This window comes from Ochlerotatus camptorhynchus, unplaced genomic scaffold (genome assembly GCF_037179485.1).
Source record: "Ochlerotatus camptorhynchus isolate MF236.1 unplaced genomic scaffold, CSIRO-AGI_Acam_v1.1 ptg000402l, whole genome shotgun sequence".
Lineage (NCBI taxonomy): Eukaryota > Metazoa > Arthropoda > Insecta > Diptera > Culicidae > Ochlerotatus > Ochlerotatus camptorhynchus.
The window spans coordinates 1,329,280-1,354,656 of NW_027040888.1; the positions used below are offsets into that span (position 1 = coordinate 1,329,280).

At 39.1% G+C, this 25,377-nt stretch overlaps 1 protein-coding gene across 15 annotated transcripts in view; it reads right to left on the bottom strand.

Annotated features, from left to right (window-relative positions):
* Positions 1 to 17,363, bottom strand: part of bent (projectin protein bent) — a 134,050-nt gene extending 116,687 nt beyond the window's left edge. For 14 of the 15 annotated variants that reach the window (XM_065233449.1, XM_065233459.1, XM_065233457.1 and 11 more), the window contains exon 1: positions 17,215 to 17,363. The gene's annotated coding sequence lies outside the window, so the exon portion shown is untranslated. Of the gene's footprint in view, positions 1 to 16,331; positions 16,351 to 17,214 lie in introns of those variants that run through there. The other variant, XM_065233448.1, reaches the window with a different exon arrangement.
* Positions 17,364 to 25,377: the final 8,014 nt, after the last annotated feature.

The following is a 25,377-nucleotide window of genomic DNA, read 5'->3' on the forward strand; positions in this document are numbered from 1 at the left end:
TGTGAGCAAATACGCTTTTTTGCAAAATTGCGTTGAATTCAACTCAATTTGGAGTCGTCCCCGTGTAGAAATATAAATATAAAATATAAAAGTGAATTTCATCATACATTCTCAAGACTATTTGCCCTCTACCTATACGATCGAAGCCGGCCCGCCCTCTGATGGTGAGTGCTTTCAGAACCTAAATATAGGGTGTTCGCGAAAGTATAAGCATACTTTCATCTCGACGCCATTTCTACCCCGATGAAGTTTATCAGCTATTCATCGATGTGTGTTGTTGTTTATTTATTGATTAACAAGTTTGTGTGTGCAAAAAGCTTGGTCAATCGAAACTTGGTGAGCCAAGAAGAATTTGAAAAAGACTGGACACAAGTGGCCAAAATTATCACCAAGGAATCTGTGTTGAAGCGTCAGATCAAAAGTTCGCTTCTTGGCATACAATTAAAGGAGTTGTGGATACTTTCAGGGTGGCAAGTGAATTTCCATTTTGGAATTCCTGATTTTTTTTCCTGGTTTTCCTGGTCAATGATTTAAAAATTTCCTGGTTTTAAAAACCAAATAAAAAAAAGTGAATCCTTGTACCATCATTCTTCGCGCAATGCGGAATTTCACAAACCAAAATAGGTATTAAGGTTCTTGTGAATGCCCGTGAAATCTTTATCTGATTGTTTGCTGTAAAGAAGCTAGTAAAGAGCCACGGTACTTCGTCGTATCATGGCGCCTATTTCCGTTCTATGTGCTAAAACTATAATAGCAAAGCGTTTTCACACTCATTTTTTTGCAAAAAATATCTTTGCTTACAAGATTAATTACGATTGACATTGAAACATTTGCGATAACCCGTAAAATGAGCGATTTTAGGGGTATATGACGAAGAAAAGCTGAGATACGACAGACTAGCGTGGAGCCTAGTCTGAAATTTAGAGATCTAGGGTAACCAACTTGAATTGGACCCCTACATATTTTGGACCCTTTTCATATATTTTCCTCGCTTACTGTCTAGTTTCTTCAAATTCATCTGGGTTGATGTTGTAATTACATTCTTTCAATTACTTGCTATGTCTCAAGATCATTAGTTCACCTCAAATTGCTTACAATTGCTCAATTTATGCAGTTTTAGAAAATGTTATCGAAAAAGTTTCATGTTTCGACGTTTGTCAAGAGGAATCGGCGTTAGTGGACTTGTTTTAAATTTGGTCTAAAATATACAATTCAATGATTTTTTTTTATCAAATCAGTTTATCTGACTTTGGAAGATGTATTTCACGTGTTTATAAAGATTTCACCTTAAGATTTTACTTAAAAAGTATTAAATAAAAAGTGTCCAAAAAAGATCGTAAAAAAATGTTACCAACTTATTTTGGACACTTATCAAATGAGAATCACCAAAAGAGCGACAAAAAAATTCCGGTTGGTCGATCGTGCTATTATCTCAGCTTTCTGATTAAATTGGGAAGTAAATCAATCAAAATTATATGAATTCATTGTTTTTAAATATATTTCTTGTTTATCAGGCGATTCAAAATAGGAAAAACGGCAAAACACGTAGAGTGGTCCACTCTGAGTTTTCCTAGTTTTCCTAGTTCCTAGTTTTACACAAAAGTTTTCCTATCTCCCAAACGCATTTAACTAAGGGGCTGTTCATAAACTACGTAGACGCTTTAGGGGGGTGGGAGCGCTTGGCAGATGTCTACGGTCCATACACTTTTTTTAAATTTTGTGTTTGAGACTGTCTTCTACGGAAGGGGGGGGGGGTGGTTGAAATCTCTCAAAACCGTCTACGTAGTTTATGAACAGCCCATACAAAAAATAATATGGACTGCAAGCATAGAGTCAGGTCTCCGTATTAAGATTTACTTCTGAATGATTTTTTTTATGTTATGATCAGTTGTTTCCTTATGTTATGTTATATTTCCTCCGTTACTCGCGCCAACTTTTGTAACACGAGTACTCACGCGTTGTACTTTGTACAACAGTGTGAGTTTTCCATTTCCATTTTGCAGCCGAGCTACCAATCGATCTGAAATCAAAGAGTATTCCTCAAAAAACTTGCTTTTAACTAAACAAGCTAAATATTTATTACAGTTAACCCCCAAAATATGCGGATAACAGAGAAAATGTAAATGGAAACCGCATAAATGGTGTCTATACTTCGAGGGTTCTGACTTAATTGATTACAACATGGAATATCTCGAGATCCTGACCAGATAGAAAGTTACTGTCTTTGCCAAAGTAGGTCTAGAGATCATAACCTTTTTGCTGGTGGACAGTAGTTCAAAATTTACTCACTACATAGCGCTAGTATACATGTGAAGTTCTCGCATGTGATATATCTCGAAATCCTGACCAGACAGAAAGTTACTGTCTTCGGCAAAGTTGTTCAGGATGTTAGGATCTTTTCGTTGGTGTACAGTAATTCAGAATTTTCCCTTTACGTGGCACTAGTATGCGGATCATTTAGAGATATTTTATATGCAAGGATTTCACGTGTCTTTCAACGTCACCTAGTGAGAAAATTATGTACTTTCCACCAACGATAGGGTTTGATCTCCTGGACAACTTTGCCGATTACAGTACATTTTTAGCAGGTCTTGAGATATATCATATGTTAGAATTGCACGTATATACTAGTACCATGAAGTGAAATATTCTGAACTGCCGTCCACTAGCCAAAAGGCCTTGATACCCTGAACAACTTTGCCCAAGACAGTAACATTCTATCTTGTCATGCTCTCTAGATATTTTATATGAGAGAATTTAACGTGTATACTAAAACTACATAGTGAGAAAATTCTGAACTATTCTACACCAAGCAATAGACTTTGACCTCCTGAACAACTTTTTCAAAGACAGTAACTTTCTATTTGGTCAGGATCTCGAGATATATCATATGCGAGAAGTGTATATGTATACAAACGCCACGTGGTGAGAAAATTCTGAACTACTGTCTACCAGTCGAAAAGTCTTGACCCCCTGAACAAGTTTGCCCAACACAGTAACTTTCTAGCTGGTCAAGAACTCGAGCTATTGTATATGCGAGAATTACACGTATATACTAGCGCCTCGTAGTGTGAAATTTCTGAACTACTCCACCAACGAAAAGAGCTTGACTTCCTGAACAACTTTGCTGAAGGCATTTACTTTCTATCTGGTCAGGAGAGATATTTTATACACGAGAATTTCACATGTATACTAGCACCACGAAGTGAGATAATTGTACACTAAGAAATTGGCTTTAACCTCCTGAACAACTTTGCCGAAGACAGTAACTTTCTATCTGGTCAGGATCTCGAGATATTCCATGTTGTAACCAATTAAGTCAATCCCACGTAGTATAGACACCGTTTACGCGGTTTCCATTTACATTTTCTCTATTATCCGCATTTTGGGGGTTAATTTAATCAAAGCTTTTTTAGTTCAAAACAAGTTTTTTGAGGAATACAAGTTGGTTTCAGATCGATTGGCAGCAACGAAATGGCAATGGAAAACTCATATGTGTTGTACAAAGTACAACAGCGCGAGTAACGGGTATAGTTGCTATATGAATATGAAATTTTGGAAACCGTTTTCTCGTGACTCAAGGCTCGCCTACCTAAACTAACACCATCTTTGGGTTGGCGAAAGTTTCCCCTATCCGACGGTGCCGGTAATTTGCGTTCGATTGGCTAGGAAAGAATAATCAACGTTTTGTTTATAAAAGTTCATAGTACCTTTTTAATTGTTGGTCTAAAATATATTGAATTGGTTCCGCTTTACGGTAGATCGTAATTCTATCCGCCAGACTATGAATATAGCGACTATAGTAACGGGGGGTTAACTTTTATGCATACCGTAAAACGGGGTGTAATTGATCAGCGGGGCAAAATTGATCGCTATTGTTTACATGTTTTTCGTTATTAAGCGTACGAATGTATATTTGTATACATTGTAAAAATATTATGCATAAGTACAATATTGGGTATACTCAGCGATCAAATTCACCCCGCTGATCAATTTCACCCCGTTTTACGGCATCTTCTTTGAAAATTTTCCCACCTAGACGGACCTAACAAATGCGACATAGGATATATATTAACATTACCGTCGTAATTAATCATAGGTTAATCATAGGTTGAAAGAACTTCAGCATGTCCAAAATATATTCGTTCCCATTCAGTGTGTCCAAAATATATTATGGACACTGTCCAAAATCAAGTGGAAGGGTCCAAAATATGTGAATATCATGATGTGAAAAGAATTATTTTTCGAGTATATATCAATAAATAAAACATCTAGTGACATTTTACATCCAAGATGAGTAGCTTTCAAACACAACCGCATGTAAATTGCATAATAATAATAAACAAATAATATTATTTTGACATAAACGTGATCTCACTTCCTCTAGGGGTCCAAAATCAGTTGGTTACCCTATAAGCCCCTAAATCTTGTGATTTCTGTTTTTGAAACTGCGATTTTTTTTTAACTTTGTTATTGAGATTTTTAGCCAACGGGCTAGTTTATCTCAAGGTGAAATTGCGAAGTGTGATATGAATGACGACTCTTTAAACAAACCTTTGCTTCTAACAATTTTACGGATATCCAGTTTGTTGAAATTTTCCGCAAATTGTCAACGATTAAGGATCTTATTTAGCGGAATTTTGATAACAACATGATTTTATAATCATATGATTAAAAGATTTAATAAACAACGCTGGTTTAATAACTCTTATTATTAAAAAAAAAGACTGACTGCTGAAATTCATAGAAACTCCATAAAGTTCGTAGAACTTCCCTGAAGCGTTAAGGTCTTTCATGAAGGGTTCATTGAAGTTTGTTTTGCCTGAATTTCATGGGACTTCCCCGAAGTTCAAAGGATTTCCCTGAAGTTTGGAGTTTTTTTTAATTCATAGGAATTTCTTAAATATCGTAGAAGTACCACGAAGTTCATAGAAATTCTCAGAAGTTCGTAAGATTTTTTTCAAGTTCGAAGCACTTTCTCGAAGATCTGAGAACTTCCCTGAAGTTTGAAGGACTTAACTGAATAAATGAGGATCCTAATTTTAGAAGAATTTCCCTGAAGTTCATAAGGCTTTAAATATCGAAGGGTTTTCCAAAAAATTGTGGGTAATTTCTTGGAAATTCCCTGAAGTTTGGAGAGCTTCCATGAATTTCGTAGGACTACCTGTAGTTCAATCGACTTCTCGGAAGTTCTAGGAACTTTTTTGAGCTTGGAGATGTTTAGTGTAGTTAGACTTCCCAAGAGTATTGAAGCTCGGAAAAAATCCATAAGTGTCACAGGATTATCCTTAAGTTTTAAGCAATGCCTAAATGTCATAGAAGTTACATTAAATCTGTAGAAAATTCTGTAAAATTCGTAGCTATTCCACAAAGATTAAAGGACTCCCCTGAAGTTCGTAAGACTTCTCTGAAATTTGTAGAACTTCTCTGAAGGTTCGGAGAGATTTCCTGACCGTCGTAGGGCATCACTGTAGTTCACAGGATTTTCCTGAAACTTGTAAGACTTTCCCGAATTTTGTAGAACTTGCATGAAGGCCTTATCTGAAGTTTTTAGAAATAGAACTTTTTTATAGAACATGATGAACAGGTACTTCAAAGTAGTTACGCATCGGCACTACTTAAGTCTGCTATCAATTAGGCACAAATCATACATGCAATTGATTCGAGAAAAAAAAATAAAAATAAATACGAAATATATTTACTAAATTCTCATGGTAAATTTTGTTCATCAATGTTTAGTTGTGTGAAAGATTTAGCTTAAACAAAATGGTAAGTTTTGACCTGATTATAAAAAGAAACTTTGACATACATAAAATTTAAAACCTATTTAAATTTTACAAACAAGATTATTTTCCTGGTGGACTTATGAAATTCTTGGTTTTCCCCGGTTTTTCCTGGTGAAAATAAATTCCCGACTTTTTCCTGGTTTTCCTGGTTTTCCTGGTTCACTTGCCACCCTGTACTTTTCATCCAATTGAAAGAGAATACTATAGAGAACATATATATGAAATAGATATTTGAGCCCATTATCATAACGTTGTTTAATTCCAAAAATAAACTGTGCTTATACTTTCTGTGACTCCCTGGGCAGTCACTTCTATCATTTCCTCACAGGAGGCAACCCCTCTGTCGTAGTCAAGCTGTTTTTTAATCATCCAGCTTTATAAGCTTGGCAATGGCGGCGGCCTGTTAAAAATTTAAACGCTTTACTCGTTTCATTTATACAGCAACAAGCTGTATTCAAACGTAATACGGTATGAAGCATCCTTTACTCAACACCTCTATACACGCAAATCTCGTGAACTTAGTCAGCTACACTGAGGCAAAAAAAATTAAGAATTTCATAAGGCTCGACTTATAAACGACACATTTGAATTTCATTAGCGAGAATGATTTTCGTCTAATATGAGGTAGCTCCTCTTATATGCCTTTAACAATTTCATTTTCCCAAGCGTTGAAAAAGACGAGTGGTCAACACAGGGGGCCCGGTAATCTCAACGTCCATGGTTCAGTGAGTTTAGTTAGTTGTGCATCAAATAATTTTAAATTAGCTAACGTGTATAAACACACCACCAAATTAATTATTAACCCGCACCGGAACCTGGAATCGAGCTCGAGATGACCGCATTGGCAAACCTTGACACTACCAACTTCGCTACGCCAACACTTTGAACTGCCGTAAACAAATCAACATGCCCTTCTACAACAACATCGCTGAGTAGATGCTTTATAATAGTGCACATGAATCACTTTTCTCGGCTAGTTGGTTCAGCTTTGTAAAGGAGCGGAGTAAAAGCTGTAAAACTGCACAAGTCTAAAAAATAAACCTAGATGGCTTTAAGAGTGCTTCCAAAGTAGCACTAACACAGTTTATTAGCCAAGTGCAGGTTGTTTAGTTGTTGAAAAAGCACTTTTGATGTTTGTGTTATTCAGTAAGACTGATTAGCTGGGTAGAAACCATCAAATGAGTAACATATTCACTGTATTAGCTCTGTTTTGCAGCTACAAGTTGAAAGTTGATTAGTATGTGTATAAAAGTGACATTAGCTTTTATTGGCTGCTGCTATTCGGTGCGACTGACAAACTTATAATGGTTGTGAACAAGTTGAGTAAACGCTCTTCAAAAGTATTTTGCTAGCTTCTGCTTGTAGCTGTATCTGCAGCCTTCTTTCAGCTACTTTACAACACAATGCTGGAAAAGTTACCTTATAAAGCTGAAAATATTAGTTGAGCCTTCAGATGATGTATAAAAATTGATATATTTTTTAATTAAAGAACCCAATAGAGTATTTTACGAGACGTTTCTGATCAGCTGATTTTGCAAGTCTGATGCGACCTTCTCCGATTTGCATGAAACTTTGCATAATTGTTAGTTATGGTGAAAAATTAACACTTGAACTATGATTTTACCATTTCTAGATAGAGCTGGAATTAGGGCCTAACAGCTTTTGTAAACAATGACTTCTATCGATGATTCCTAGAAATTCAAGGCTCACAGTCGCAAACCAACATCCTCATCAGGTGGGGAAAGACTTCCCCTATCCGATGGATATGTTGGTCTGCGTGGGCGTGCCTTGAGTTCCTAGAAATCATCGATAGAAGTCATTGTTTACAAAAGCTGTTTCGCCCTAATTCCAGCTCTATCTAGATTTATAATTTCGCAAAAATTCAAAATGGCGTATTCAGGTAAGAACTCCTAGAAAATTCAGAAAAAAAATTAAAAAATATGTTGAAGAAAATTTGGTCGAATCAATTAGGGAGATGTTAAAGACAACTATGTTATTAATTGTTCACATATATCCGTTAAATATCATCCTAGAATTTTCCCAGTGATAGTTTCAGCGGGTTTTGTCTGGAGTCCCCTTGAAATTTTCTCCAAGATTTTTAGCATTTCTTTTTAGAACTTTATAAAAAAAATATCCAGAAAAAAAATTAGCATTCACTTTACAATTCTTCTAGAATATGGTGTACATATTTTATTTTTAATTCTCGGTATATATTTGTTAAATTTGCATAGTAAATGCTTTAAAATTACCCTGGATAACACTTAGATTTTTGTTTTGGGACAATTGACCCACCCTCCCTTAGCTCAGTCGGTAAAAGCGCAGCTACAAAGCAAGACCATGCTGGAGGTGGCTGGGTTCGATTCCCGGGCCAGTCTAGGAATTTTTCGGGTTGGAAAATGTCTCGACTTACCTGGGCATAGAAGTATGATTGGACTTGCCACACAATTATACCAATGCAAAAATGGTACAGGCATCGAAAGCTCTCAAATAATAACTGTGGAAGTGCATCTAGTAGAACACTAAGTTGAGAGCACGCAATTAGCTAATATGCGATATGCAATAAGCTTGAAATGCGAAGAAGAAGAAGAAGAAGAGGAAGAAGAAGAAGAAGAAGAAGAAGTTTCCATACATAGCTTGCCAAACATTGTATAGTTGGTATATTCAGCAAATATTATCAGAAGCAACTTTGCGCTACCTATCAATTTGCAAAGGCATAGTCAGCTTTCTACACAGGGGAGAGAAAATTTTTGGACCCAATGAATTCTCTTAAAATTCTTTGAGAATTTTGAAATAAGCGGAGTGATTTGTAAAATGAATACTAACATTTCTTTGGAGAGAATTTTTAGAGAAATTCTAGAATGTTATCAAGAATCCCAGAATATACCACGGAAATTTCTTTAAGAACTTTGAAGAAATCTTGGACGACTTTTTAAGCAATTCTTGCAAACATTGATTGTGGACATCGGTTTAAGAATAGCAGGGTTGTTACAAGAAAATTGAAATATAAACCGCGTGAACTTTATACGAAAATCGCGAATGCCGAACGAAATTTGCCTTGAGCCCAGGTCCAGACGAAAGCAAGCAATGTTCTAAGATGTAGGATTTTGATTAGAACTCCAATAGAATTGATTTAAAAAAAAAGAATGGCTGTGAATTTGAAAAAAATGCTCCAAGGGGTTTCTGTAGAAAATTTCGCAAGAATTAAAGAAAATTTCGATTACAATTTCAAAGGAATCGACGTAGACTAGTACAAATACATGTACAGTTTTTTTTTCTTAACTAGGGGAAATGGCTCTAATGTTGGCCTATGGATCTAAGATTGGGACCATCACTAAAAATCTGCTGGATATTTTTGGTCGCTATTGAAAATGTAGTCGATTGTTGAATTCATGTATGGGCCCAAATTAGGGGCATTTAGGCTGACATTACATCCATTTCCTCTACATAAAAAAATGTAAAAAGTACAATTTTGCCTCAAATAAAAATTAAGCAGTGTCTGCTTTCCAATTTTTCTACTTATGCGTTATGATTCTATGTGGTGTTAAAATATTGTTTTGGTTTATGCCGAGACATTTTAAAGTCAATGGTTTTGCAGTATTGGTTGTAAGAGGCCATCATGCGATTAATGGCCTAAATTTTACATAATTTCTGCGATGATGGTTTAGGGTAAATAAATTTCGATTTCGGAGTTGCCGAGTAGGTGAATAGAAATTTAATTTTGATAAAAGTTCTGTTGAGGCAATACACTGCGAAACGATATGGTTTAAAAATGGCTAGTTTAAGACAAAATTTTTAGGCAGTTCCATGAGTATCAGGAAAACCACAGGTATATTTCTGTGACTTAAAAGCCGTTTCATTAAAGTCAGAACAATATTGGGAACGTGTAAGAAGTATCGAAAATTAAAGCATAGTCCATAAAACATCCAGGAAGTTAAGTGCACTTCAGAAACACAGAATTGTGTAAGAAGTTTGCGGAAGTCCAGCGAACTTCAGGTAGGGTTAGAAATCTTCAGGTCGATTCCAGATCATCATGAGTAAATTAGTGGAAACTTCAGAGAATCTTCGTGAACTTCAAGAAAGAGAGATCCTCAGGGCAGTCCCATTAACTTCACAAAAATGTTATGAACTTTGCAGAAGATCTGAGGAATCAAAGGAAATGCTGATAATTTCAAGAAAGTTTCACAAACAAACTGCGAATATTTTGGAAACTTCCGGGGAGCTTAAAGAACTTCAAAATGGTTCCATTTGCTTCAGGAAAACTTCAAAAACTTTTAAGAAATTCTGAAAAGTTTAGGAACATCCAGAGAAATTCAGGGAAGTCAAGAGAACTTCAGAGATGTAGAGATAACTTAAAGAAAATTTCGGATTCCAACCCAAGTAACACTACAAGTTTTATCGAGGTTTTAAAGCTTTCTTCAAGCCAAAACCATGGTCTTTAGTAGCGTTATAAAACCAAAATTGTTGCTTGGAAAGTGCCTCGATGAAGTAAGGTCTAGCGGTATTTGGCTAAAAAATGTTTTATGAAATTATGGAATAATGTGATATTATTATAATATTTTGGTTGTGTATGGTTGTGAAGCTTGTTTTTGACACTTAATATTTGCCAAATTTGCTACATGAGAGTCATCTTCGCTCTTCACTCTTCGCGAAGAGGCGATCAGAAAATCGTTCATTGTGACTCTGTCAAAACTAAATGTGTAGATTTTATGTTTTAAACACAAACTTTACCTTCTGTTCTTGTTACTTACACATACAAAATAGCATCATAATATCTTATTATTTCATGCCTCAATAAATTTTTTTTTTAGCCAAAATGAATGGAAGGCACCGGAAGCAGGGAAGTTCCGTGAATTGCGGGAAAGTTTTAAGCGTAAACGTAAGTTCCGTTACATTTAGAACACCCGAGAGCTTCAGGAAAATTTTGAAAACTTGAGTGAAAATCCTAAAACGACATTTATTATTTCAAATTAATTTCAGGTAAACTGCCGAGACTTTGCGAAATTACGTTGTGTTGCGTTTGTAACGGAGTAATTCGTAGATTGCATACTGGGAACTGTCATGTATCTACTTTAACGTTCCTATTTTAATTGCTTGAGGAAAACTATTTGGGAGTGAATAGGACACATGACAGCATGACAATTACCATTACCGGCCACGCCCATCTTCTACGTTGCGAGGAAAGGAAGGATAAGGATGTTGATGTAACGCTGGGAGTTGCTACGGAGTTGGATGTTGGGTAGAAGACGGGTCAAGGATTCGTTTAACCCTTTGTCTGTATTTTGGGGTCAATTTGACCCGAAGCAATTTTCACAATCTTGATTATTCATCGAAACAAAATTTGTTTTTCTCTAACATTTTTGCATACTAAAGACTTCTTTATATGCCTGCCTCTTAGTTGAGCCATATTTCGAATTTTATGTAATACCCGTTGTGATGGATTTTCGCAATGATCTTAGATTTATTTTAGACGTACAGACAAAAGGTTAAGCAGGCGATGCGACCATAGTAATTGTTGTGTTTTAGAGAAGCTAGGGAATAAACCCACGATCTTATACTTGATAACCAAAAGCGGCAGCCGCCAAGCTAGCCGAGCTCCTCAATTTGAATTCCAATCCTGTTTAAAATAAAATTAAACAAACAAAAAAGAAGGGTCTCACCCGAATGATTAAACTTACTCCAGTCATGTGTGGCAAGAACACTTGAAAGGATATGCACTTTGCGGGGCCACTTGGCAAGTTCTGAGAACTAAGTCCTCGAACGACGATCGATAGTCGTGAAGGTTAATCCGCACTCGCCACGATTTATATCCTTCTACATTGAGTTAAATAAAACTTATTTCAAGAAGCTCAACTATTAAAAATAAGTAGAGCGGCAGTAACGACCGAAAAAAATGCTACCGGGAAAACAAACACGTCCAATCGCTAGCATAGCACACTTCGATTCTCGATGCTCTAAGCCGTGATGTTGCATGCTGCAGAAAACTATTGGTGGAAATTATTGCTTACTCCATGCTTGGAATAGGATCTTGGGGGTAGGCTGCGGGGACTTAAAGAAGTTTCAAAAATTGCAGGAAATTCCAAGAACTCAAGGGAAGTATAGAAATTTGAGTTATTGTCAGGAAAGATCAGCAAACTTCAGAGAACATCGGGAAACTGCAAACACATTTTAAAAGATGCTCCGTAAGCTTCAGGGCTGTTTCGAGAATTGAGGGAACGCCACGGAAGATCATTGCAAATCTTGTAATTTCAGAAAATGTCAGGGAGTTTTGAGAAGTTCCCAGATTTTCAAGAAGTCCAGAGAACTTCAGAGATGTTTTAAAAACTTTAAAACTTTTCAGAGACCTTCGTAGAAATTCAAAGAAGTCAGCAGAACGAGAATTTCAAGAATTTTTGAAAAATTCTGAGAACTTCAGTGGAGATCAGCCAACCTTTTTTTTTTTCTTTTCGGGACATAATACTACTGCGACCAGCAATTTTATCTATTATTACATCCCGTGTCGTTAGTTTAGTGCATTTCGTATTACTCTATCACTATTGAAAAATGATTCGGTTTTGATACAGTTGTCATTCTTGCCTTCATCGCAAGGAATCGAGAAGCACCCTCCAAAAGCGTGCCCCTTTGTCAGTCAAATTTGGATTCTTTAGCATCAAAACTAAGCAATGACACCGATAATGACCATGCATCAGAATCTTAGTCTTAATCACTTCAACCTACACACCAAAAAGTTCTGAATTTTACTGGCGATGTAAACATCCATGCATGCAAACATTCATGCATGTAAACTTCCTTTTCACGTAAACTAGCAACTTGCAAGAAATGTTGCAAACAAAAGTGGACAGTTGCATACAATATATGGGATATTACATGACATGTCTCATAAATTTACACGATCTATAATCTAAACTTGTATGATATATGACGCTCCATTTATGTGCATCATAGTAACGGAAATTTACACTACTTTTTTTTAGCTGTGTAGAGAACGAATAGAAGATTAGGAATCACATAGGTGAAGAATAAGTAACTCATTTTCCCTTGTTTCAAGATCATCCTCGGTCCAAGCAACCCAAGTAACAAGGACTAAGATGTTTTCCTGTGATTACTGAAAAATCCTGTTCCCCTAGTTTAAAGTAGCCAAGACTAGGAATCGGTCACAGAACAGAAGGGGAAGTACAAACAAATCGATGAATCAAAAGTGGTTCGTTTTGCTGCTCAACAAGCAATGTGTTGTGGTAGCGTTCCACACGGGCTTTCTATGTGCCCTCACACTATCATAGCATGCTGCATATCTTAACTGCAGGCAGAAGATGCCTTCTACCGCTAGGTGCGCCAGTGTTCGGAAATGACAAGTGGAGCCACTTTCTGATCCGAAGTTCCACTCGTGCGAATCGGTGGTAGATCTTACATCCCGTAACGTACCACGAAAATGTGATCTACCCACGTTACGGGGCAAGAGACAATACTTAGTATCTATCTTGTTGAAAAATATAAGGAATATGTAAGGAGAACTGCAACTGAATTCTTAAGAGACATTCAAAATTGTGAGCTGAATTTCAAACAGAATAATTCCAAAGAATGTCTTACTGAAGTGAATTTCAAAGTAATTAAAAAAATCCAATTGAATTTAATTCCGAGAACCGTTTATATGGAATTGTACAAGACATTTCTCGATTACTTTTTCGAAGGGGCATATCAGCTTGTGTAAACAATGCATTTGATCGTCGATTTGGCATAACTGACAGCTTGCTCACGCATACTAATACCACTATCAGGTAGGGGATAATTTCGAGGGCGAGCTACCAGTTGTGCCAAATCGACGATTAAGTATTAAGATTAAGAATTCCTAGAATAATTCCAAGAGAATTTCAAGACAGAGGTGAAAACAAAGCAAATATTCAGAAGAAATCGCTGGGTATTCGGCACGAATTCTTAATAATTTAAAGAGCATTACAGAGTGAATTCAAATAGCAGTGATGACATAATATTTTGTTTTGCTCTCATACGCTCTCAATATGACGCGTGATATTGGAACAAAACATTATGCTTGACATTGATTTAACAAGCTCCTTTTGATACTGCGAGACTACTCATCACATGTGAAATTGCAGAGTTGACTTGACCCTAAATTGATTCCGTTGCACATCGTATTATTTTTTTTTTTCGGAAAGAGTTTGTTTTTTCTCTTTACTCTTAACCGAAGGAATCAAAAATATCTCCAAATTACAAAATGACAAGCGGTCTTCCGTATAAATGGTATAATCGTCTTCCTAAATTGTCGACCAAAGTGTTCGCAAGCTGCTTCATGAAGTAAAGCCGAAGATGATACACGTGTGTTAACGGGAATATTTTTGTTAATCCTTCTACAACTCCGATCAAGCTATATTACATAAAGAGTTTATCGTGGTAGTTGTAGCAAGCGTTTTGTCTTCATCTTTGGTTGCTTTATGTGTTTGGATACGCTGCTCTGCACCCATACTAGACACGAAGCTACTGCTGCAGTGATGGAAGTTTCGGGTCACGCTCGGGTGTAAAACTGGGTTTAGACAGGACAAGTCAATTGATCAAGTCAGTTGAATTCAACTGACTTGAACGTGAATTGAACGTGTAAACCATGCCATTCAACTGACTTGATCAACTCACTTGAATTGAAAAAAGTTGAACCAGGCTCATCTTTTCAAACCAATTGAATTCAACTGAGTTGATCATTTGACTTGCCTAGTCTAAGCCCAGCTTAAAGCAAAAATGTTGAAACTCAAACTAACCACAGTTTAGAGAGAATTGAAGATGGTGAGTTTTTTTTTAGCTTGATATTAGGGAGCTACGATATCACAGCCTGGAATATCATACGCAGTTGTTTGCTTATTGATTTTTGTCTTCGAAATTCAAGCATGATCATCGGATAGTTGAGATTTGATTTTTTTTTTTTAATTTTCTTAACACTGTCAAAGAGAGAGCAAATTATAAGGGAATACCAGAAAGAGATCTCAGATGAATGCTGAGGATAATTTGAGACGATTCTAAGAGGATTCTTCAGAAGCTACTGAAGAAATCTTGTAAATAATTTTAAGATGATTCCAACATAGCTTGTTTTTAAGCTCCTGGTCACGAACAAAAAACTAGCGTGTACCCTTGTGGGGTCCTTAGAAACCGTTTGTCATACCCGGCTAATTGCAACCAACTGACTAATTTCCTATATCTACCCGATCACCCCATAATCATGAATCCATTAGGGATCGATGACGCCCTCCCAACCGATCGATGATTTGCGTTTTCTTAAGTGTTGGTGTTTGTCGCAGAGAGTAGAGAGTTTGCCTACCAATGCAATGGTTGTATCCTTGGGTGGGTGGTGTTCAAGCTGCTCCCAATTTTAGTAAATTTTTATACTAAAATTATTTTAATTCTTTGGAGTTCGAAAATTTTAACACATCTAGTTTTTTGAGACCTTAGATTTAGGATTGTTTTGATTCTAAAGCAGTTCTCTTAAAACTGATTGTCATGTCTAAGAAACCAATGTGGAAATGAAGTTGTTGTTCTAAACACAGTTTTCTTATAAATCTGCGAATTGTCCGTTAAAGTTCTGAAAGAAACCTGGAAAATTCTGGGAATTTTAGTTCAGCAAGATAAGTGGGCATCTTAAAATTTGAAAATATGATAAACTCCAAGACTGTTAAAAATATGAAAGATCTCTAAATTCAGCGGTCTTGCTTTGTAGCTGCACATTTACCGACTGAGCTAAAGGAACCCGAAACATTCCCCAAAATCTTGACATTTTGAATTAATACATTGTGAACTGAAAAGCTAAAAAGTACTCTACATGGAATCACCTTAAAATGCGACAACATAAACCTCATGGCCCCATTTCCCACGCATCTCGTTAACCCCACAAATCGCCCACAATCAACGCATCTACTTATCGCCACTTGTTTCCTGGTGCAACCTTGCTGTCGGTTCATTAGATCCACCGCCGCCACCACGCAAACAGCGTCCTAAATCTGTCACTTTGCTACGCACAGACCATTTCTTCCTACTTTCTGCAAATCCTGACATAGTTTTCCCGTGTGCCAGAGTGCGCTAACGCCACCAACCGCCAGCAGAGTATCTTTGAACGGTAATTGTCAACACACGAAATTCTTCCACCGTGGCCGCCAAAAACCACCCAATCGAATTTCACAACACTCCCACACACGGTTCGTGTCCGGCTCGAAGGTTCTTGATCATCTGCACTCACGCACGAAATCCGATGATTTTCCCCACCCTGCGTGCTCAACTGTTCGTCCATTCGAGAGGGTGTGCGTTTTTCTTCGGCCCGGCGATACTGGCGATACCTAGCGGTAAAAATGTTCACTACCGTTTCGCGCGCATCCACCCGTTTCTTCATAGGCTGCTTCGATCTTGTGCGGTCTCGTCCTTTGCATTCAAAGTGTTATGTAAATGTCAACGGTTTTCAAGGTAGTCCAATAGGATTTATTTGGCACTGACACTTTTGATCTTTCGCGCTTCAATTACTACACAATTGCACACACACACACAAACACACGCACACACCGTTTTGGATATTGTTCAGACGACGAGTTCAACAGGTTCCATTCCAAATGCTTCCACAGCACTCTGCGATCGCCGACTGACGGGATTGCTGCGATCCGGCGAAGAGAGCAAAATTCTGCGAGCGGGAAAAATCTTCTGTTCCTTTATTTTTAGACTTTTTTGAAAATTTCTATTTATATCGTTTTAATAGTATTACATTCAGTCTCGAGTTTCTTCAATGTTTACACTGTGTCTCAGCCGCACCAGTCAGGATTTGAATAGATCGTATGATAGTCTGCTGGGGTGTTATATAATCATATCTTTTCCCATCCGATTCACTGCTGAATAAATTCCCGACAGCGATTCTACACCAGCGAAAAAAAAATCGAAAAACTAAAGTCCTTGCAAGTGTTTTTCCTAAAATCTCATTTCACCTGTCACTGGCCGATCTGTTGTTCCACCTACACACGGCACGCACCTTAAGTAGAGCAAGGTGACGAAAGCACCTCGCGGATTCAAAGTGGCATTGAAGTGGATATTTTTCACTCATTCGTCATCGCACTCCCTCCCCTCCACAAACGCACAATTTTCCAACTCTGCACTCTTGAAAATTTTCTTCTCGAACAATCGCCGTTGCCCCCGTCTAAAATGCTCCGATGATTCACGGCTGAAAATTTTCACTTATTGCGAAATACTGCTTTTCTGCTATAAATGGCCACACATGTTGGGTAACTGCGTGCACGAAAATTTCACCAAAACCCTCAAAACGCAACGAAATCCTCGCAGATTCCACCGAAATCCAGCCGGCACAAGTCAATCCTCCAGGAATCCTTCCAAATCACCGATTTCCAGCCACGTCCCAGCCACGATCCAAGTCCATAAAAGGAATAAACTCCACTCTTACTTTCACTTCACACCCACAGGGTAAAATTTCACACAACTGCTTTTTTCACTGCTGGCTGAGGCAGAGGAGATTTTCCACCGATTTTCCACCGATTTCTGCTGACTTTACACGCATCCGATGAGCTAAACTCGCCGACTGAGCCGTGCTCGGTCGTGGCAGTGCGGTATAATTCAGAATTGCGCGCGCCCTCTCGGTGGCGACCGTTCGGGTTGCTGCTGATCGGATCGGCCGGTGTGGCGATGGGTGGCGATAGCCGAACCCGAACCCGATGGCCAAAAATAACCCTACGAGATCTAGATTAAGTAACGAGCGCGGTAAAAATAGGCTCCATCACTTTGGCGCTGCTCGATCGATGGGTTGGGCTGATCGGTCGATCTCCGGTATAGGCAGTTTGTTGCGTTTAATCCCTTAGTATTGCATTCTGGTGTTGTCGGGGTGTAATTACAGAGCTGTCATTTTCGATTGAGGAACGTAAATTCTAAATATTTTCAACGCAATTGGAGATCCGTCGAAACGAGCAAGATTCTTTTAGATGGTCTCCTGGAAACTCACGACTAGTGGCAAAGTTGCAGATCGAGACAACTATATCTAGCTCGATTTACTCTAACTCCACTTTGCTTTGTAACTCGAATTAAATCATCGATCATTTGTCCCATACAAATGTTTTAAGTTTACCTATGTGACTCGATATTCTCTCTAACAAGATGGTCCCTTAGATGTTGAATAATGAAGGCTTAACAGCAGAATGTAGCTGCCTTTTTTTATTAAGCTCAAAATCTTCCACGTGAGAGCCGAGATATATCCAAAATTTTATTTTTTTCAAAGCTGGTTTTCTCGATAAGGTTCTTTTGCCGTAGGGCTACGTCTTTAATTTCTTTACTGGGGTACACTTTGTGACAACCGAAAATGGAACATGAAACAAAATTATGAAAGATTTTGAACATTAATAACTCAGCTGCCCCTGGATCAATTTCAATAATTTAATCACCAATCGATCAGAAATATGCCTACGCAGTGCTTCCAACTGATGATTTCCAACAAGAAAATATTGAAAAAGTGGTAATGTCAAGCATTATCCAAAAGTACAAATAAAAAGTGATAATTGTTTCACTGTTTTCATGAAATAAACGTTGTTCCCAAACGCAGTCGTCATAATCGAGTACCACTTGGTTGCACATCATTCTGCTTTAACCTGAAAAGATATAAAACAATGCTGCTGTCTTGCCTCATCTCATTTTCTATTCGAACGCCGTGGTGAGCAGACAGAAGTAGCAAAAGCAGTCGTCTGGCTAACCGTGGCGGTGTCAAACGTGTCTCCGGTCTGATCTACGTGAAAACGCGAGGTGTACTGAAGGTGTTCTTGGAAAATGTGATCCGTGATGCTGTCACCTATACTGAACACGCCAAGTGTAAGCGGCCATCGATGTCGTCTACGCTTTGAAGCGACAGACGAACTCTATATAGTTTCGGAGGTTAAATCATCACCAACTTTGGCAACAAAACGGCCCTTTTCTGGGCTAACAAGCTTATTACAGTAAAAAGTTAGAATAGAATTTATCTGCCTGTTGGTCTATATTCAGCAGGGGTGCAAGTGATTTTGATCGATTCTCTTCATCAACTTTCTCTTTGAAAAAAAAAATACTACAAATTTGGTATGCCTACAAACCAAAAACGGAAAGAGTTAAGATAATAGATGATCGATCAATTAAAAGAACTAAATTTTCTTCACATTTTTTTTTTTTCAGTGCCCTAGCGGTCCTACGTCAAGTTCCCGTTCGTGCCCCTAGACACAGACCTTTCTACTTTTTCAGCAGAAAACTGACGGCATTGTTGTAAAAGCTTCTATTTGATCAAATGCATTTAGTCGAAAGAGGAAAACTTCAAGGATTAATCACGCTTAGCCTTAGCTCGCCCACGCAAACTAATACAATTATCAGAATATGTGTTTACAAAAGCAGATACGGCTATTACAGGATTCATCCATGACATATTTATAGAAATTGATGTATTGTGTCACCAGACCCAGCGGAGGGTGTCCAGCCGAAGGTCATTAGACCGAATGGCCATGAGACCGAATGATTTCCGGCTCCAAGCCTTAAATAAATGTTGACAAGCTTCCTTACACTGTTAAATTTTTAAGATTTTCATCTTCAGGATATTGTTTTCAGAGTATTCGAACTTTGAAAACTTTTTGATATAATCAGTGTGCGATTTCTGAATTTCCCCAGAATAAATTTCATACAGCCACTGAAATTTGAAAGATTCAAAAATGAGCAGTCCTTTCGAGTTTTAGTGGTTTTGTGATTTTTGGCATCACGAATAAAACATGCCATCGCATTCATTTTCCTTCTTTCAAAAGCACAGGTGAAACGGGAACCATATTTGTACGATGGTGCAAACATTATCACGCATACGGTAGTTGCTTCAAAAGAGTTTCCACAAATGGAAGCACTAAATTAATAATGTTCCTAGTTGAGTCAGAGACGTTGAATATATTAAAGATGCTCTCATCAATTCCAGAAAACGTGAACATGGCATCATGTTCCTGCTGATTATTCAGCTGTTTTTCTGGCTGAAAAACTGGGATCTCTGGGCTTTTAGATGATCACGGAAGTGGCGAAAAGTCCTTGTTAAAATTAAAAGATTTAAATCCCGGTGGTGGGGGTATCGGTACATTTCCGCTACCTCTTAAATTTGTCAAGGTAGGTTGAGAGTCCATACGAGAGGTCTTACGGGCATTTTGAGTGACGTTTTTTTTAATCGCTTTCTCGTGTTGCCTTTAAAGACAAAGGGACTATCTTCACCAACCTCTAAGTCAGAGCCCTGATCATCATCTGACAAAATGGAGTACATATGTGTTTTTGGTTTTTGGGGTGGTTTGGGAAGATGAAGCGGTGTTTTTGAAGAGTTCTGCAAGTGATCTCTTGGAGCGAGCTTGCAAAGACCGCTTTAGTTTTTCTACCTGCTGTTTGTACTTCGGGCAATTAACTTGCAGTAAACACATTTTGGGGTAGCCCGGCAAGGACCATCTGCATGCAGCTCGCCACATTGATCGCAGCTCGGTTTGTTGGAGCAGAAGTCAGCGGTGTGACCAAGTTGCTTGCATTTTGAGCAGTTCATTGCCCGCGGTACAAACAAGCGTAAAGGCAGTCGAACCTTCCTAACTACGGCGTAGACAGGTAGCGGCGATCCAGAGAATACGTTTTTTTTTTCGGGCCAATGAGACACTGATTGCATTTGGATGCAATCCAGAATCTTCACTTTCGGAAGGGCACGGTTTTTAAAAATACCGAAGGATTGGGCATGAAGAAAATCTTCGCAAGTTAGACTCACTTCGGTGACCACTCCTTCGATTTCTGCGTCGCAACTGGGGATGTAGACTCGATATTCCATCGTAAAAATACAACGGTGGACGTATGATCTACGGATGTATTTGGCTAATGACATTTGAGTTTCGAATCCGTTTCCCACCCTAGTCTTTTTTGCGCAAACGTTCTCTGATACACAACAATCCAGATAAATCCGTAGACCATAGGTCCACCGTTGTATAATTGGCAATGCACCCGTGTACTGAATGGGAATTGTGGGTTCAAATCCCACCGGTGCCCTTAGATTTTTTCGCAAATTTTCTCACACACACGTCTCTTACCGATGATATGTGCTACCTCTCAGTATGTCCAAACTTTTTCATAAAGATAACCGTTTGTTACTTAACTCTCCACACAAGCGCACGGAGTGTGGCTGATGATGATGATCTATCCTGATGTGAGGATGATTGTGATGATCGTTCTATTGTTGCCCTCGAGTGTTTGCAACAAAGCACCGGCTGGCTCGCCGTCGGGTGAACTCGATGACCTTGATTTTGCAGTGGCGTGATGCGATGAAATTTCTTGATTAAAGATGAACAGCTCATCTGCCGGACTCGGCCGGAAATGACTGCTTCCTATCTCGAACGATTAAGCGGCCATTTCAATTCCGCGATGCTCACTACACTGTTGTATACTGCAACACCACTCAGTATTAAAGCGGATTGAAGAAAAAAAAAACTCAATAGGGGAAAAAACTAGTACTGAATCAGTACTACTGATAACGGAGTGCAAGCAATACTAGACCGAAACAGTTGAACGTTCGATGCGGAATGAACAACCGTGTTATCGCACCTGATTTCGCCGGCAAGAACTACAGTTTGCTAGAAAACGCTGACTGAACAGCTCATAACCCTTAACGATGGATCACACACTTGAATCACAGACAAACAGATGTAACACTTCATTGTGTATCATTTAGTTCCGCGATTGACATTTTATTGACATTTTATGCAATATTGTTTACGAGTTAGCGTTAGTAGCGAGTTAGTTTTGAGATACTATGTTTTCAATAAAAACATTTTCAAAGAGTTACGTCTGTTTGTCTGTACTTGAATTGACCCAGCAACCGGTTTATCGTCAGCCATAGACCTCTTGGTCTATTCCGAGATCCTAGCTACCAAATTTATTTGGCAAACTCTCTCGGACACACACAGCAGCGATCACTTTCCGATTACCGTTTCCTCACCTGAATACTCACAGGTCATAACGAAGCGAAGAAGATGGTTCTATGATCAAGCGAACTGGACATCCTTTGAACGGCTGATTGCTAGCAGCATCAAACCGGTTGATGAAATTGGAGCGGAAGAGTTCGTCGACCGGAGTCGGTCCTAAATCGGTACCATGGTGGTGCCTACAGGTGGAAATAGCAGTTAAATAGCGTCGAAAATGGCTGAGAGCACTGAAAAATATCGTCGGAAAAATATCTCCAAGCAGCAGCACTACGACAGAAATGTGGCAGACGGTCAGCACTCTGAGAGGCAAGCGGCAGCACAGCAGGGCTGTCATCTAACGATCCGACGGATACACGGTAAATGCTGAAGAAGTTGCAGAAGAATTGGCTACGCACTACTGTGACTGCTTCTGTAGGCACTCGATAAAGGCCATAGTGTTTCTACAGGCCCCGACTCCATGGGGTATCCACCGACTTCCTCTATCCGTCAAGTCGGCGCTACTAGAGCTGCTCAACAGAGTATGGCATAGTGGTGTTTTCCCGACCCTGACTGGAATAATACTGCCAATCCGGAAACCGAGTTCTACAGAGTCTGACCCTGCCGCTTTCCGACCCATCACACTGACCAACTGTATCGTGAACCGAAGACTGACAACTGAGCTAGACTCGAACGGACGACTCGACAAAAGGCAACACGCCTTCAGAGCTGGCCGGGGCACCGATACATACTTGGCAGAGTTGGATAGGACACTGTCGAACAAAGGTGAACATTGCTTGATAGCATCGCTCGATCTCTCGAAGGTGTACGACACAACTTGGAGATTTGGCATATTGCGTACTCTACGAAAATGGCAGATCGGGGGGAGGATGTTCAACGTGCTGAACAGTTTCCTCGCCAATAGAACATTCATCGCATGAAATGCCATTGGAGAACGGAGAAACCCTATTCCTGGTAGCAGCGCAACCTTTTTTTTTGTCTTTATTAGAGAGATTTTTAGCCGTGGGCTAGTTCATCTCTATAAAATAAGGGGCCCCAGAGGGCGGTTCTGCTTGCAAATTTTGTTACGAAGTTGGCTTACAATTCAGATGTACTCAAATAGAAGCAATTAAAACAGATTCCTGTAAAAGACTAACAATACAGGCAACGAAGAAAAAGCAATGCAACCGATCTTCAGAGTGGTGCCACATACAGTTACCGTACTCCTGTATATAGACGATATCTTGCGCATAATACGAAGGAATAATGAGCTACCTCAGTATCCCGATTTGCAAGCCTTGGTGAAAGCTGTCGACAAGTGGGCAACAAGCGTCGGTTTCAAAAGCTCCGCAACAAAATGCAGCATCTTCTACGGCAGTCTAATATTTGCATTGATCAGGTAGTTATACCGAAGACGACGAGGCTGAAGATCATCGGTGTTACCCTCGACCGGACACTGGCTTTTAAGCAGCATTGCAAGACAGTTAAAACTGGATGGGAATCAAGGCTGTGAATATTGAAAATACTCGGGGCTGACGAGACTCTTTGTTGTGAACACACTTCGTGGCTGCTCGGAGAAATCCATTAAACAAAGCAATTCTGCTCAAGTCCCAGTCGTCACCATCGTTAAAATTTTCGCTTTCAAAAACGGCAAAAATATAAAATTAATTAAATAGTTAATACCGATAAATACCGATTTTTTAATACCTTTGATACCGATAAGCTTTAAAACAATCTGGCAACGCTGGTGACACCTCCCACCAACACATGCATGTATACATGAAGGCTTTTGTCCTGTTTTGTTGTTCGCTTCGGTTTCGCTCAAATCCCCACTCCTGGCTTGAGATAATTATTCCAGAAGCTCCTCGACCGAGAACGATGAAAAAAATCCGTCGAATTTTCCGGTGGCAGCATTCGAAATCTCCACCGGAATCGTGCATAACCTCCTCAACCGAAAATGTGAGAAAACTCCGTCGAAGCTCACTGGAACCTCCTTTGGCAGCACCGGAATCTCTCGGAACCCTCTTCGCCGTGAACATATGAAAGCTTCTTCGAAACTCCCCTCGGTGAAAGAAGTTCTGCATTATACCAGTAAAGACATTGGATGCTGCAGACGAAAGTTCCAGGGAATATCGACGGCGTTTTCTCACGTTATCGATGGACGAGGTTGTGCGTGATTCCGGTCATTTTGTAAGCTGCCAGCGGGAGTTACTGGAAGTTTAAACGGATTTTTCTTGCCTTCTAGGTGGAGGAGGTTCTGCATGATTTCGAAGACTACCAACGAAGGTTCTAGGAACTTTGTCTTGTCCTGATAAAGGGTTCAACCCAAGGGGTGAGACAGCTTTACTCTGAGTTCCGTTTTGCTGCGAGTAACTCAATGTACCTCAAAATTAAATCGACGTTCATCGATTTACTGTATGTTTACTCCTCGGCTTACTCCTTTTACCACCTTCATATATTAGGCATAAGTCTTGTTTGTAAACAAAATAAAAGTCTCGCGTCACTTTTCAATAGGCCTTTTCTGCATCTAGACTGATCAGTGGTCGGTAATGCGAAACCATTTGCCAGGACAAGATCTTAAATAAATTGGTAAAGAGAAGGAAAGAGCTCGCTAAGTTGAATATGAAGCCTTGACATGATGGTTCAAAGCTGGCGATATTTTGCTATCCATTTTGATAATTTTTGTTGGACCAGCTGCTTTATTTTTTTAAACGACTATTCGAAAACTAGTTATAAATGTGTACTACACTGTGTACACTCTTTACCATATTTATGATTGAATATTTAGTTATAAATATATCGATTTGAAAACCGCGGTCCATTACTAGACACTGAAAAAGTCTGCCTAGAGTGACATGCATAAAACCGCTCACAATGAATCCTGATGCAAAAAGTGCAAAATATCCCCAGAAAGCGTTCCACCGCCCAACAACTCTGATTTGTGGCGCACTTAACGAATTTGATGACCCTGCTTTAGTTTTGAACAATCGTGTGTGAAATGCTTGTTTTCCTATCCACAAACTCCCACTTAAAGTGGATTCTCAGTGGTGCCAAAAATACGCACAGTGATTTTACGGCTGTACGATGCTCGACCATTCTCCGATGTGCCCATCACTTCAGCATGTCGCCAAACTGGACCATCCCATTCTGCCACATTATATAGATACCTACTGGTACTCTTGTTCAAGTGTCGCAAGTGAAATATGTGAAACAATATCAACAGAACCAGGCACATGAGGCTGTGTGCGGTGGCGAGTGTGCTGTTGTGGAAAATTGAATCGAGAGGACCCCCCGCATCAACGTCCCATCCCAGCAACAACGAGTTGAGTTCAATTCCGATGAAACGGATTCGGTGGCCCTCAACTCTCGGGCAGCAAATAGCGAGCGAGCGAAAAGGATACTTGTTCCGCCTCGTTGAAATGTTGAAATATATTTGGCACAATGATTGAACATGCTCGGTCCAATCTCGTTGTTGGTGCTGTTGAACAAACTGGATCAAGTTGATGTTGTTAAATGGCCATATTTATTCGGAGAAGTGCCATAAATTTTCGGGGCCCTCTCATTAGCATTGGTCCTTTGGCGAGGTTGTTTTTCAAGAGATACAATCTATTGTTTCAAAATGCTTATGTCATCTCTGAAGATTGAAC